Source organism: Pleurodeles waltl, chromosome 6 (genome assembly GCF_031143425.1).
Source record: "Pleurodeles waltl isolate 20211129_DDA chromosome 6, aPleWal1.hap1.20221129, whole genome shotgun sequence".
NCBI classification, from domain to species: Eukaryota; Metazoa; Chordata; class Amphibia; order Caudata; family Salamandridae; genus Pleurodeles; species Pleurodeles waltl.
Window position 1 is genome coordinate 856,921,275 of NC_090445.1, and position 14,347 is coordinate 856,935,621.

The window sequence follows — 14,347 nt, forward strand, 5'->3', positions numbered from 1 at the left end:
GTGGCACGTGCCTCTTGCGAAAGAGTGAGGTAGCCATCTGAGGTGATACTTTATTCATTTAATCAGTATTACTACTGCTGGCAGGTAAAGCGTGGAGAAAATGTGATGGCTTCTGTACTTTCAGGAGATACCTGAAAAGAATGAACTTCTTTATCGACAGCAGGAGCTTAGGGCGCACTGCCATTTAAAGGAAAATAAAGCGATCCCATCCTTATGTTTCAATTTTATTAGCCTTCCGGCAGTCATGTTCCACGACCCATGCAACTGAGCCATGACGTCCCTCCCCCTTCCATGCTCGATAGGTACATAACATGACCTCACTTGCCTAGCACCACCCCGTGTTTAGCTTTCTGATCTTTGCCCTTAAGGACCAGGGGTGGATTGAGGACAGAATTAGGGCCGGGCAGTACCAAAAATCTGCTCCTCGTTTGTCAAACGCTCAGATAGAAATGGGGACTGGTTGCCTCAGATAGCTGCTCCCAAGGTTACCAACTTCATCTAAAGCAAAGAGTAAGCACCGCCCTTGTGAAAACTGAAAGCCTTTTCCATCACTGTTTAACAACTTTCCCCTCTCTCTCTCTCTCTCTCTTTCTCCCTCTCTCTCACTAAAATATCGGCTCGGTGGGTTCATTAATTATCACTGAGAGCTAGAGGTAACAAACTAGTCACTGAGGTCAGCATTTTCAAATTGGTCAGCGGTACTCCCTGTATGTGATGATGTATAGGGCGCAAAATTGATTGTTTGCATGACCAATTTTGGCCATTACGCATCTCAGGGTGATTAGGTGACACATTAGTTGAGTATTTATAAGAGCCAATAAACAGTTTTTGTTTTGTGCTTAATAAGTGTCTATATCTTAGAATTATACTCCTGCAACTACATTCAGGCACATATAATTTTTTTGTTAGACAGAGCACACCACCTCTTCAGAAATGCTTGCTGACCCTTGACATCCTGCAAACCTTTTTTAACTTTGCATCAGAGAGCTACCGCATACTCACCAGTTTGGTTCCTATAGAAAGAACTATGGGCACACCTCCTTTGTTCACTTCCAGCAAACCTATGTTGGAAGAGAAGGGGAAAATGTGCCCTCCAACAAGTGCTGCATTTTCCAATTAAAGCCCCTGGTGTGAGTTCTTAGGGGCATATTTATACTCTGTTTGCGCCGGAATTGCATCGTTTTTTTTGACGCAATTCCGACGCAAAACTAACTCCATATTTATACTTTGGCGTTAGACGCGTCTAGCGCCAAAGTCCATGGAGTTTGCGTCATTTTTTAACGTGGACACCTACTTTGCATTAATGAGATGCAAGGTAGGCGTTCCCGTCTAAAAAATTGACTGCGAGGCATGTGTGCCGTATTTACACTCCCGGGCAAAATTCACGCCCGGGAGTGGGCGGGTCAAAAAAAATGACGTAAGGCCGCTTTTGCGCCATTTTTTAGCGCCTGGAAAAGGCAGGCGTTAAGGGACCTGTGGGCTCGGAAGGAGCCCAGAGGTGCCTCCCATGCCCCCAGGGACACCCCCTGTCACCCTTGCCCACCCCAGGAGGACACCCAAGGCTGGAGGGACCCATCCCATGGACATTAAGGTAAGTTCCGGTAAGTTTTTTTTTTTTTTTTGTGGCATAGGGGGGCCTGATTTGTGCCCCCCTACATGCCACTATGCCCAATGACCATGCCCAGGGGACAGAAGTCCCCTGGGCATGGCCATTGGGCAAGGGGGCATGACTCCTGTCTTTGCTAAGACAGGAGTCATTTCTATGGGGGTTGGGAGTTGGAAAAAATGGCGCAAATCGGGTTGAGGCGAAAAATTTGCCGCAGCCTGACTTGTCCCATTTTTTGGCGCCCAAGCTCCATATCCCCCTACGCCGGCGCTGCCTGGTGTACATCGTTTTTTTCCACACACACCAGGCAGCGCCGGCGGATAACGCCGGCTAACGTCATTGATTAAATACGGCGCCCGCATGGCGCTTCAGAATGGCGTTAGCCGGCGCTAATTTTTTTGACGCAAAACTGCGTTAGTGCAGTTTTGCGTCAAAAAGTATAAATATGGCCCTTAGTGTATTAAGGCTGAGGTTGTCTCCTCCCAGGCCGGCTTGCTGTCAGGATCTATATGACAATGAGCAGCTCAGCAGATCTCCTGTAGCCCTCTCAGTCTGTTATCTGCATGTGTGATGTAGGGAGACCCACGAGTGGAGTGAAACTGGTCCACAACTGTTTGCTGTCAGGCCATCCGGGCAAAGGTCTTTTGCCCATATGGCTAATCCGACTATAGTCAGGATGGAAGCAGTACCTAAACAGCAAGCATGGTTGCACATAGAATTGCGGTAAAGTTCCTTCACACTGAACTCATAAACTATGACAACAATCCCTTGAAGGACTGTAGGAGTTTGTTTGGGACAAGGGACATTTCATCAGAAGCAGCATTTCGAACTCCTGAAAGAACTAGCACAGAAAATTATTGGGCCCATATTTACAAAGTTGTCATGCATCACAGCGCCACACACAAAATTGCTGTGCTGCATGAGAGGGAGGGAGCAGGAATGCGCTATATCTACTAAAACACAGCACTGTCCTGCTTTCTGCCTAATTTTGGCACATAATCAGGATACCTAGCATCACTCACACACCTTTGCACTACAAATCCAACAGTGTGTGTGCCATGTCTAGCATAGATTTGTTACCTGAATGTCACCTTCCAGTACAAAATACGATGCCTAGACAAACTTTATAACTTTTCCCAATTTGAATGTCTGCTGTATATTGCAGCCCACATCTAAAGTCGGAAATGTTTATAGAAATAAAAGCATATCTTCTTTTAACTCCTGCCTCAAAGACGTCTTCATTTGTGGTGACAAATTGTGTCTACCACTGTTAGTAGATAGGGTTTTGCATCAAAAACAATGGAGGGGTGCATGGGAATGCTCATGTGCCCCCATGGGATATTCCTTTGCATTACTTTCAATCTGCCCCTAGGTGTTTGTGCACACTACTGGATTCTCAGAACCACAGGTGAAGGTAGAGTGACTAGAGTGTGTGATGCAGACCCACAAGAAGTTGGCTAATGACATTGTTGTAAAGTTAATCACTTCTCCCTGTGAACTCTTAGTATATGTGCATTTATTCACAGTAGTACACAGATTATTGATCATCATCATGGATTTCATGACAGTTGGGCCCATAGTACCGATTACACAGTAATAGACCACCACTTGCAGTGCACAGGAATTTGGTCAGCTGGTGGCATTTTTGTCTGGGTTCATGCAAACAAGTTTCACCCCCTTGCTCCATGGTCAGTTTTAGCACCTGCAGGACTAGGTGCTGGAAGAGGCAGGGCACACATTCCAAAAGAAGTGCGCACCCAATTATGGGTCCTGACCAGGGCAGTATCTAGGTATCTAGGGGAGCCTTCATCAGGGGTTCAATGGAGCATGGGCAGTTGTAGGGAGAGGGTCAACAGGCAGATAGCTGGCCCAGAGAAAATGCCATCTCTGGCACTTCAGTGTGGGACTGCTGAATATCAATTCACTCTGTGGAGTCACAGGCCCATTATTCATTGGCCAGGTTGAAATGCATTTTTACCTTGGAATACTTTTTTGCCTGCCGTAGATTCCTTGGTGGTAACTTTTCATGCATGTGTGCACTTTAGAAGTGAAATAACGAAAGTTGGTTCGTAAACAAAAACACATAAATAGATATTAATATTTGATTTAATATTTTTTAAATAAACCTGCAATAAATCAATAAATCATTGGGAAAATGTATCATTTTGACGTACAGGTATTTACAACAACCCAACAGGTTTTCCTAGGTCCAGGAAATCTAACGGTTGGATGTGGCAGAGGCAGCTGAGTGCCCATTCTTCTGTCAATCAATCACATGAAAAGAATGCAAGCCACTGTCAGGCTTCAGCTTTCAAAGCTAGCAGCCCTCTGCTAATGCAGAACCCCATGCAGGTAACACTGTGTACAGAGCATAATGAAGTCTCACCTCCTGCGTTGTTGACAGGAAGTGCCACCATAGGGAAAGGAATTCAGCATCCACTGAAGGAAAGGATAGCTCTGCAAACACAAGCACACTTTCAGGCATGCTTGAATAGAAAACAACACTGCCTCACCAAAGAAAGATGGAGCCTTTCCATGACAGACAATATGAATACTGCATATTAGATTAATTTATTTTTATGAGTTCATTATACGAGATGAAAAGGCGAAACATGTCATTCTTCCATAGAGTGACAAATAAAGCAGATTTACAGTTTATCCCAAATGAATATTAATGAGCTGGATATGCACGCTGTAGATCAATAAGTGGATAATATTCATAAAGAATAATTTACGAAATCACCCTCCCACCTAATATATTCATCCCCTGATTTTTAGTTCTAACATGCTGATTGTGTTTTGAAGATGATGCAATAAGCATTAAAGATAATAGACATATGCCAAACTGAACTGAATGAATACAACAAACAGAATGTATGGGCCACCCCAATCAGTGGGCCCCGCTTACGGCGGTGGCGCCGGGCTGGAAGGATTCAGGATGGGGCGGAGGCAACCCCTAACCCCCACCCCGAAATAACGTCACTGTTGATTGGTTTTTGGGCTGCCGCGGCCCTGGATACACTTTTTTCTGTCATTGGTGGTGTGCAGGGAGGGCATGCTGCTAGTAGTGGCATAGATTGTCATTTTAGGTGGGCACTCTACTCTTCTTCAGGTTTTGATCGCCTGCTAAGGTATTGTGTGCAGTTGTTGGTGTAATTATATCTGCTAAAACGCGGAGCTTCTCAGTTACCTAGGCTTGTTTGGGTGCAAGTGGGTAGTTTCCCATTAGTGTTTCTGCGGCATGGCAGAGAACGTGCAGAGGGGGGCAAAGTGCTTGCTCATGGAGGCCCTCTTAGAGGCTGTGATGCTTACAATGGATGCTATGGATAGGGCCATAGCATCCTTGAGATCCCAGCCCACTTCTCCAATGGGGGTGCCAGGTGATCAGGTGGATAGGCCCCGGCGGGAGGGAGTACTGCCTAGGGAGGCATTCCACCTGGTTCCACAGAGGGCACATGGGCAGAGGAAAGGGACAGGGGCTGCAGATGGGCGAGTGGAGGTCACCCCGGGGCAGGTTTTAGATCTCATGGCGACTTCAGAGGGGCTAGCCTCACCCCAGCCTTCAGTGCAGTCCATGATTCAAGAATTGCTGGTCTTAAGTACGGTTCGGCACACAAGTGTTTTTATGAGTCATGAGGCAGCTCAGGCCACTACCAAGAGCGTTGTGGGGGTTGGACCGGATGGTGATGTGTCTGCTGTGAGTACAGGTGTTTCTCCCCGTGGGAAGGCTGGTCAGCAGGACCTCGTAGGATATTTGGATTTGGTGTTACCATGGCTTTCTGAGGTGGGTATGCTTCCCACCTCTCTGGTGGGGGGCCCTGTGGCAGTACTAGTGAAGGCGATGTTAGTGAGAGGGGTCGGTGTTTGGTTTCGCATCTGGGTCCCAAGAAAGGCAGCTAAGGGTTCCAGGGGAAGGGACTGGGGTCAGGCCATATTGAAGAAGCGCAGAGAGCCAGCCGCCCGTCTTTAACACCTCCGAAGGATTGACAGGTAACCCCTGCTCCATCGTCCTCTGTGCAGCAAGTTGCTTCTGCGTCAGGGACATCCACCCAACAGTCGGGCAATGTGCCGGTGGTGGCGACCACTACGGTGACATCTTCTCTGACCCAGGGAGTGGCAATTTCAGGTACTACTCACTCTTCCCCCCCTTACGGACCTGGGTGATGTTTGCTCTGAGCGTGAACAATTGGGGCTGCATGTGCCGTTAGAGGTGAGGGAAAAGATTTGGAAGGGGGCCTAAATTGATATATTTGACTTACTGGTAGACAAATCTGGAAAGGATGAGGTGAAGCAGTGTAAAGAGTGTGCGCATTCGAGAAAGTGTAGCCATTGGCCTCAGAAAAGTAAGGTGGAAGAGTCTCTGTCCCACTGGGTGAAAGCTTTCTCCACCTATCAGGCCATTTTAGCAGAGCGCTTTGGTGATCTAGGTGCCCAGTTAGCCTGTTACCAGAACAGGAGCGTAGGGGCGCATGATGAGGATGGCGGCACTGCATGGAAAGATTATGATAGGAAATTCAGGAGAATCAAGGCCAATAAACCTATATTGGTATTGGATCAGATACATATAATTACTTGGTTGCGATACATGGATCAACCAGTGGGGCCTGGACACGAGCCTTTTTGTGGCCGTCAAGGGCTGCATCGGGCATTGCCAGGGGGTGGAGGGATGGAGGGTGTTATGGCCAATCGAGGGGCCTGCTGGGATTTCAACATGTGCACCTGCTCACGGTCCTCCGGGACCTGCCGTTTCATGCACTGCTGTTCTTTCTGTGGCCAGGGCATCCACTCCAGATTCAAGTGTTTCAAGAAATCATGGGATAAAGGTGGCAAGAAACATGAATGATGATTCGGCAGGCACTGGGCAGGGTGTTTCATTTTTCATTAAGGCTTCAACCCCTTAATCTATTGGCTGGGATCCCTTGGCTTAATTCATACTTCAATCAGACAGCTGCACAGGTTCTGTATCAGAGTTTTAAGGATATTTTCAGGATCCCAGATCAAGGCTATGTTGGCTTTCCCCATTGCAAGAATCAGCTGTTTCTAAGGTCCAGCCCTAAGGGGGCTAGGGCTAAGATTCTAAAGAAGCTGAAGTTGGGGCGGGTTGCGGGACCCTTTGCTGAGTTTCCCATGCGGGGTTTTGCCTGTTCTCAGTTAGGAGTGGTACCCAAGAAAGACCCCGGTGAGTTTAGATTAATACACAACTTGTCTGCACCAAAGGTCCAATCAGTGAACGACGTCATTGGTGGGGCACTTTGTTCTGGCAGGTATGATTCTCTAGGTCAAGCAATTCAGATGCTAAGGAGGTGGGGCCTGGAGCTTTGATGGCGAAGTCAGATATTGAATCCACATTTTGACTGTTACCAGTCCATCCTGATGACTTCCATCTCTTGGGTTTCCAGTGGGAAGGGGAGTACCATTTTGATAGGTGTATACCTATGGGCTGTTCTTATTATGAGAAATGTAGTACTTTCTTGGAGTGGATCTTTAGGCGCACAACACAGCACTAATGGATATTTGCACTACTTGGATGATTTCCTCATTCTTGGTCCCTCTGGTTCTAAATTGTGTGCCTGTGCATTGGAGGTCTTTTGAAACCTAATGGTGGAGTTTGGAGTCCCACTGTCAGAGGGCAAGACAGTGGGGCCCTGTACCACGATTGAATTGTTAGGGATTGAATGGATTCATTAGCAGGAGTGCCGAGGCTACCTTGGGAATAAGTTGTTTCTTTCTCTCAAATGTAGCAGGCATGTTTGAGATAGTGGAAGGTCATGCTGCACCAGTTACAATATTTGGTGGGCAGCTCAACTTTGCACTGCGAATCATCCCCATGGGGCACCCATTCTCTTGGTCTATTGCTCAGGCCATGTCAGGACTGAGGGTCATGCACCACCACACCAAGCTTTCCAGTGAGGTCAGGAAGTATATGAGGATTTGAGAGACCTTTTTACGTGACGTTAATGGGATTGTCGTGTGGCCAAGTCCGCCTAGATCCAATGAGGAGCTGAACATTTTTACAGATGCGGCAGGCAGTGAAGTTTTAGGGGCTCTTTTTGGTACAGCCTGGTGCGCTCAGCGATGGCCTTTGCAATGAGTCCAGGAGGGCCCAGTAGCTAATATTGGCTTCTTGGAGCTATTTCTAATTCTGGTGGCATTGTCAATCTGGCCAGAAGGGTTTCGCAACCAGTCTGTCATCTTCTGGTCGGATAACATGTCAGTGGTGGATTGCATTAACCAACAAGCAGCCAGGTGTAAGATGATCCTGAGGCTACTGAAGGAGATAGTGTTCCTGTGTTTGAGGTTGAATGTGACTTTCAGAGCAAAGCATGTGCCTGGTGTTCTGAATAATGCTGCTGACGCCCTGTCCTGTTTTAAGATGCAGTTTTTCAGGTGCCACCTCCTGGGAGCGGAAGAGTTCCCAAAACCCTTCCTGGAGCATCTGTGGCAGATTGGCACCAAGGAATACAGGACCTCGTGGCAGCCGGCCTAGCACCGAGAACAATGAAGGTTTATGAGGAAGCATTTGCGGCCTATATTAATTTTCTGGGCGGGGTGGGATCGTCTCTTTGTTTTGATGCATCATCAGTCTTGTCATTTTTTGAGGTTTTGAGGGAGGAGAGGAGGTCCGATGCATGTGCCAGGTGCCACACTGCAGCTATTTCTTTCTTTGCACAGCTGTGGGGGGTGACTGATGGAACAAAATCATTCCTGGTGAGAAGAGTCCTCAAGGGCTGACAGCGGCTCTAGGGCGCTAAACCAGATTTTAGGCATTTGCTAGATGCAGTAAAGGTAGGAGCCATTCTAGCCCCATTAGAGCACATTTGTACCTCTCCATGGAAGGTCGCCTTATTTAGGTCGGCTTTTACCCTAGCCTTTTATGGGGCCTTCAGATTGGGTAAACTAGTGGCTAAAAATAAGGGAGACATCACAGGAGGGCTAGCTGCAGTTGGTGGATATTCATTGGCCAGAAGGATCCGGTTCCTTGGTGATCAACATCCCTAGTTAAAAGACGGACCAGGGTGGGAGAGGGGATCACATTTTGCTGCAAAGAGCCCCTGGTAGTGCATGTTGTCCAGTACATAACCTGGAGGTCTTCTTAGTGCAGTGCCATCTGGTGTCAACGGGTACGGCTTTGGTGCATGCTGACTGCACGTCACTGACCAGGTACCAATTCTCACAGGTGCTCAAATGCTCCCTATCAACAGCAGGTTTTGACGCCTCTGAGTCTGGTACTCACTCTTTTAACATAGGGGCAGCCACGGCAGCAGTGTCAATGGGGTTTTCTGGAGCGGCAGTTAGGAGAATTGGCAAGTGGTCTTCTGACTGTTACAAAAGGTGTGTGAGATTGCATATGCTGTGACTACCTGTCCTTTACACTTAGTTTCTCCATACTCTATTTATGTGCCCATGACAACTGTTTGATGGTCCCAAAGATTTCTGTGCAAGCGGGAGCTGCCGGTGTCACTGATGTGTGGGTAATCGCCCACTCTCATGTCCAACGGGGAGGTGAACTGTATGTAAGGAGTGCCATTGCATAACGCGCATCGCAAGCTGGTTTCCGTCTTTCTTTCCTTGGTCAGGGCGGACTGCTACTCACTCCATTAGGGAGAGTGGTGGACTCTATGCTTCCCTTACGGTGTTTGTTGCCGGACATCATCATTTTGCATCCTGGGGGTAATGATTTGGTCCCACTGGGGCACCAGCATTTGTTTGAGCTGGGAGTATCGGAGTTTGGTTTGTTGGCCAAAAAAGTTCTGCAGGTAGTCCTTGGTTGGTCAAACATGATCCCTCATAGCTGTGGAGGGGTGGACTTTCAGTTGAAGCCCTCAATGACTCAGTGAAAAGAATTAATAACAAACTGGCCAAGTTGTTTCGGACTTCAAGGTAAGCTGTTATCTCATATGGCTGCATTCATGGAGAAGGTTTCTTCCTGCAGGATGGAGTACGTCTTTCTCGAGTTTGCTATGACATGTTTTTGGAGAATTTGCTTGCTTAGTTGTGTCCTCGTACTTGATAGGAGGGACTATGCCTGGGTCAACTATGTGGGCCTGTGGCGGGTTGAGATCATGACTGGGAGGACAAATAGGTACCTTTTTTTTACAAGAACATGATGGCAAGGTAATTGTACCCTCCAAGGGGTGCTGGCTGGGAAGTGAGGACGACATCCAGGGGGGTGGGGAGTTGCGAGCGGTCTCTGACATCTGGTCCCTAGGGCCAACCACTGACACATGCCAAAATGCCTGAAGCAAGCACTGGCTCTTGGGGGCGGAGCCTGAGGGTGGCAGGGACTACCTAGGTAGGTATCCTGGTGGGTAGGCGGGCCCCCTCCAAAGTGTGTGCCAATAAGGTGGGTTTTGGGAAGGGATAAGAAGTCCTGCTATGGGACTCATAGCGGGAGGAGGGGCAGGGACTGGGTGTACTAGCCAAACAGTCATGATCTCATTCACAACCACCAACACTGGGGTACGCAGGAATGAACTGTTTTAGTCAGTTTTATGAATTTGGATGTATTAATGTACTCTGTTAAGGCTAGGCATCTGAAGCACTGTAACTATTGTGTGAATATGATGTGGTTACTACGTATAATTCTGATGATTTTATTTAATTTGTGTGTTTTTTGACAAAAATACGGCTGGGGGTTAATGACCCCTAAACCCAAAAGAAGTGTGATTAAGTGTAAAGCAAGCTAGGATTCGCTGAGCTATCTTTGAGGGAGGTGAGTAGGTGTTATTGGAAGGAGGCTCAGGAGATACCCAGCCATATGAGCTAAAGAAAGGCATGCAGACTATCCAGCTGAAACACTGCATCTACGTCTTGGTTCCCTTCATACATCCTCCCAGTGAAGAGCATCACGGGGAAGGCAAGTTGAGCTGGAACCCCCTGCTCTGCTCAGAGAGGCTCTCCAGATTGTGCTGGTAGTCTATGCACAGCCGGTGTCTATTACAGGTTTCTAAGCTCCCACAGGAGATCAGCTGCAGCTGCAGAAGCTTTTGAGGTTAGTTTGCTTTACCTTGTTTATGGGGGAGGGAGAGGGGTTGGTGGTAGTGCCTCATGTGTAAGAGGGGCAAAGTCTTGCCTGTGCAAGGCTTCACGCCCTCATCTCACACAGTGGAAAGTTTTTACAAGTTGGCAGGTCTGCCCACCCTTACACGTTCATGCTCTGAAATTATTTTCTGCAGCATGATGTGTGCTGCTAGTAATCTAAATGGATATACAATAAAAAATGTATAAATTATAACAACTACGTGGACAAAATCCCAATACCTAAATGAGCAGTGCCCTATGGTCTCAACACAGCCCAAACCAATGCTACCATAATCCCTAATCCCAGCAGATCACAATGTTCATAAGAAGTATCATTGTGCCATGAAACAGGGGATATGCCCATACTTTACCATAATAGGAAAGGGTCTGTTTTAGAGTTGGGTGATGATGGTAAATGGAAGATTACTGGAGTGAGCGCTAAATCCAGAGCCGAATCCACCAAACATTTGGTATGGAAATTAGATGGAAATAAAACAATGAATGTTCCTGTCGCTATTGTTCTTCCTCTAGAATTCAGAAGATTTTTCATTAAACTTACATTTGGCCCCAGGCTATTACCACAAGATTCAAGGCCCAATTCGAAAAGAGCTTCCGTATTCGTGGCAGAGTCTGTGGAGCAATGTCTGAGTCTGTGCACTCCTGATGAAATCTCCGCGATGAGAAACTGCGGTGCAGAGATTCCGCCACAACTGCGACGGCTGTCTGTGACCCAAGCCTCAAAATCAGACCCTGTGCCATTACCACCTGACTCAAAATCAGGCCCCATGCTAATAAAATCCAATGGTAAATGCAGGCCACGCCATTTCCTTCCGACTCTAAATCAGGCTGCGTTCCATTACCACCCGACTCTAACTCAAGCCTGTGCCACTACCACCAACTCTAAACCAGACCTGAGACATTACCACCGACTCTAACTCAAGCCTGTGCCACTATCACCAACTCTAAACCAGACCTGAGACATTACCACCGACTCTAACTCAAGCCTGTGCCACTACCACCAACTCTAAACCAGACCTGAGACATTACCACCGACTCTAACTCAAGCCTGTGCCACTACCACCAACTCCAAACCAGACCTGAGACATTACCACCCGACTCAGAACCAGGTCATGATTTATTACCCTATGACTCTGTTATCTCTGTGTCATTACAACCCAACTCTAAATCAGGTCAGCGCCATATCGTTCGACTCCAAATCAGACCATGTGCCCTGAAACCTGTGGCTCCCAGACTGAAACAAAGCCTCATAGCTTCCTACATCTTCCCTTGCATCAGGCAGCAGAATTCCTTTGCAGGATACCGTTTTCTTGTGGGTATTACAGCCCAGAACGTATCTGCCCTGGGCAAATATTGATGCTTAGTTAATTAAATAGCTTTGCAGTAATTAACTGCATGGGTGTAATAGGTAATTGAATATTTAACTGATCGCTTTGATCCACAAATTAACTAACTCCCCGAGCACACCATAAATTATGCACTCAGTAAACTGAAAGATTTTTCTTCATCTAATGGAACTGCAACCGGGCATTAATTTGAGGGTGGCTGTCGTGGCAGTTTATTTATTTTATGTCGTTTCTACCGAGCTTTCAACCAAAGTGCTTTTCAAAATTAGAGGAAGGTGATGCATAAGAGCAGAAGTGTTATGATTTGCAATCAATCACGACAGAAAGAAAGAGAGTAGAAAGCCAAACCACGATGCACACATCACCAAAGAACGTGAAACGATGGTCATAGTGGAACAGCAAACGGTCACAGTAAAATCTCTTTTTGCATTTATTGAAATGGCAAAACAGGAACTCCTGCAGATTTCCTCTACAATCAGCAAGTGGGGGAGGCACGTGCCAGCAGGTGGATGACCTGGAAGTATTGTATATCAGCAGCACAAGCACCTACAGCAGGAACTAACTGCATGACTGCAGGTGACCTTGAGGTGTAAAAGCACCCTGAAGAGCCATTCCATGTGCTCCATTGGGCATGAACCACTTAGATGTAACTGACCAGGACGCCACTGGTATTCCAGCTGACCAGCCCCATTGCCCCTAAATGTACAGGTAACAGAACACAGCAGATAGGTCATGCTCAGAACAGTGACCCAGGTGCTGCCCTGTAGGGTCCACCTCCATGGGAGGTATCAGGGGTCATTTAGCGCCCTTTCAACAACAAGTAGTTCATTTGTGCAGTGAGCACGATAATAATGTTGATAAATAATGAAAAATAAATTGAGGGCAGTATGCTGGACGATCAACAATGGGACAATTACGGGACTATATCTGCACTTCAATCAAGGCTGACTCAGAGTCTGAAGTGGCCTGCACTAAAGGTGGATTTTTCCCCCTAAGTAACTCCTGTCTCCACCGTGGTGCAAACTGATTTAGGGGCTGGGTGGGGGGCAAGGGGGGACCCAGAGATGCCTGGTTTCCCACGGCAGACCAGTTGAAACATACTTTTTCTTCAGAGGGAAGATACTGCATGAACTTCTTCGCCGTAGGCAATGCACCACAGTGCCTGTGCTTCAAGCCGTCAGAGGCCTTGCCCTGCTTAAGGTGATTATTATGACACCATTTTAGGGGCGAGCGCAAAGCGCTCCGTTCTCTGATGTAATCTCTCTTTGGGCTTCTAACCACACCCATGTCACGTCAGTCCCTTACATTGGTTTGTGGGCTTGCCTTTTAAAATCCACTTGCTTTCATTTGTGAAAGGCATGCAAACGTCATGCTTTTTCTGGTATTTATCCCTCCTCGAGTGCACCGACCAACTATTGGAAACATCGTTTTTTTTCCATTTAATGTGGCAAGAAAGGTCCGGTTAGGGGTTTACAACGCTAATAGCTCTAACTCAGCGAAATGTGAGACCCATTGCATTGCAAATGCTTGTTTTCTGTTAGCAATAACCATGTTAATCATGGAGGTCAGAAAAAAAAACTTCTAGCCAGTCCCCGAACTCCTACACCTTCCTGCCCCACACACATTGTCACTTAGTGGTCTTTGCTACTTGATGTTTGCAAACAAATCCCAGGTTGGTGTTTGTTTGTAAGTACAAGAAAACAAGCCACCCAGCCTCCATTGCACGAAATGTGTTACTGTCCACCCAGCACACCATGGTTGCTGTACATTCTATCTTAGAGCAGACAGAAGTTGTTCCAGGAAAAAGAAATCCCAGTAGGGGTTATCTGGATGCAGTGTGGAGGTGGAGGTGTTCTGCTGGGCCGGGACAGACAGGCCTCTGTCTCCACCGTGAGTTGGCAGACAACCGACATTAATCTCTCTGTGCTTCTAATGGTAAATATGTGCAACATAAATATGAGTCATTCTAAAATGCAAATATGTACAACAAAGTCAGCCTCTATGACAGTCGAGTATACTGCCCAGCATCTTCTCCCCTTCCCTCTGCAAGACATTGGCTTTTTTTTCAGTCGGCATCAACCGGATCCCACACGTCATCAAACTCTATCTCCAGTACGTACTGCGTGAGATGCTCCCATTACAATGAAATGCTCTTTGCACAATGCTCTGCTAATCCTTGTTGTTAGGCCTGCACCATATCAAACATATAATATGGAATGAATGAATAAATGAATGTAAACTGCCCATTTATGAACAAAACAAAAAACATTGATTAAAAAGATGAAATACATTTTTTGGTCACATACTCAGAATTTAAGCTAACAAATTAAGCTCTCTGTCAGATGAGAAATCGCAC

The 14,347-nt window shown here is 46.9% G+C and overlaps 1 protein-coding gene across 1 annotated transcript in view; it reads right to left on the reverse strand.

Annotated features, from left to right (window-relative positions):
- The window catches only part of SLIT1 (slit guidance ligand 1), a 687,657-nt gene that overhangs the window by 280,930 nt on the left and 392,380 nt on the right, over nucleotides 1-14,347 (reverse strand). The window lies entirely within an intron of this gene.